Raw genomic sequence first — 1,552 nt, forward strand, 5'->3', positions numbered from 1 at the left:
TATATATATATATATATATATATATATATATCTTTCACTTTTAACCTTCTGCCGTTTACTAGTTTCAGTCATTAGACTTAGGGCATGTTGGGTCACAACCTTTAAGAATCTTTTGCTGAATGAATCGACCGCAGGACTTATTATTTTTAAAACCTGATACTCATTGTATCGATGCCTCTTGCCGAACCACTCTATCAGTCAGTGACGGGGACGTAAACAATCGGACACCAGTTGTCAATCGGTGATGGGGGACAATCACAAAATTTAACCGCACACATACATACACGGACGCACTAAGTATATACATATACTATGGTCTTCTTTCAGTTTCAATCGACCAAATCCACTCAGATTGCTCTGTTGGCCTGTGGCTATAGTAGTAGACACCCGCTCAAGGTGTCACGCAGTGGAAATGAACCCGGAATTATGTGGTAATGAAGCAAACTTCTTACCACACAACCACATCTTCCCAACGATCTCTCTCTCCGTCTCTCTCTGTCTTTGTCTCTCTCTCTCTGCATATACAAATTCACACAGATATATGTACGTACATACATATGTGCGTGCGGGTATTGTGTTTATTATAACAGATAATAAACAAGCAAAACACCTGGCACCATTCAAGAACATTTAATATATAATTTATGATACAACCATTGTGCAGAGTAGTTATAATAAATACCTATTTGTTATAACTGATCTACACTATGTCTATATTATAACTTACATGTTCTCGGATAATGGCAAATGTTTTATTTGTTCATTTTCTGTTATAAATACATCTACCTGCTCTTTGGTGAAGAACATCTAGCCGCCTTTTTTTTTTTGGCAATTTCAGCACCGCATTTTGCAGTTCCATTTCAAGCAAGATTTCTAGTGGTAAACCAAATTGAGGACTCGTAGTATTTACCCGTTCCATTTCGTCAAATGTTTTCCCACACTGTACAGCACTGGGCACTTATTATACGTAGTACACAACATGGACAAGCAATTCGTTGTCATCTCACTGAAGGATATGCCCATTGAATTTCGTGAAACTGATCTATCATTACATCTACACGGAACTAATTATTTGATTTAAAGAAGTTGAAGTGTATACCATCTTCTATGTTAATAAACGCAGAACCACCGTAGAATACGAGTAAAATCTTAAATTGTATAGAAACCCTCTTCATAGCCCTCTGCTTGATAAATTTCAATCGGACATTCTAAATATGATTAAGAACGTAAATAGTCTAATTTTATATCTGATCTGCCTACCAAAGACAACTTACAAGTAATCGGAAGATGACACAACATGCACGTCTTCTGTGATAAGAGTGAAAATCTACACTCATTTACACACTGTATCATTATATATATATATATATATATATAAATATAACGTTTGATCGCTAAATCCACAAGTGTTTGTTTATTTTCTCTTATTCATCGGTGTTGAAAAGTGTAGGCTTGAATCATAAAATACTTTCTCACTTTCCCGAGCGTCAAATACACTTGGCTCTTGGTCATAAACCTGTCTTGATATTTTGTTTTTCTATACATTTCAACT

This window comes from Octopus bimaculoides, chromosome 8 (assembly GCF_001194135.2).
Source record: "Octopus bimaculoides isolate UCB-OBI-ISO-001 chromosome 8, ASM119413v2, whole genome shotgun sequence".
Classification (NCBI taxonomy): Eukaryota; Metazoa; Mollusca; class Cephalopoda; order Octopoda; family Octopodidae; genus Octopus; species Octopus bimaculoides.